Source organism: Camelina sativa, unplaced genomic scaffold (assembly GCF_000633955.1).
Source record: "Camelina sativa cultivar DH55 unplaced genomic scaffold, Cs unpScaffold28971, whole genome shotgun sequence".
NCBI lineage: Eukaryota > Viridiplantae > Streptophyta > Magnoliopsida > Brassicales > Brassicaceae > Camelina > Camelina sativa.
In genome coordinates, this window is record NW_010949930.1 from 1 (window position 1) to 232 (window position 232).

Sequence of the window (232 nt, forward strand, 5' to 3'; positions counted from 1 at the left end):
GCTGATATAGCGTAGAATCTGTAGTCCTCGCTAGTCTGGATACCTGCAAGAGAGTGATCATTGACATGAGAATATGAAGCAACAATGAATCATCATCATCACTGGTCGTGAAACATACCTTTATCGTTAGCGTCACCGGACCAGTTGCCAGCTGTGTGTTTCCACTCCCCAGCAGTGTTATCATCTTTCTTCCAGTCGGATTTTACCCATCTCTTCTCCCATCCATCTTTAG

The 232-nt window shown here is 44.8% G+C and overlaps 1 long non-coding RNA gene across 1 annotated transcript; it reads right to left on the minus strand.

The window, feature by feature from the left end:
• Window positions 1-6: 6 nt before the first annotated feature.
• LOC104775690 lies at window positions 7-224 on the minus strand. Its single transcript, XR_766045.2, has 2 exons — window positions 119-224; window positions 7-43 (listed from the first exon to the last, which is right to left on the minus strand). It is a non-coding gene; the product is annotated as an uncharacterized LOC104775690 (long non-coding RNA).
• Window positions 225-232: the final 8 nt, after the last annotated feature.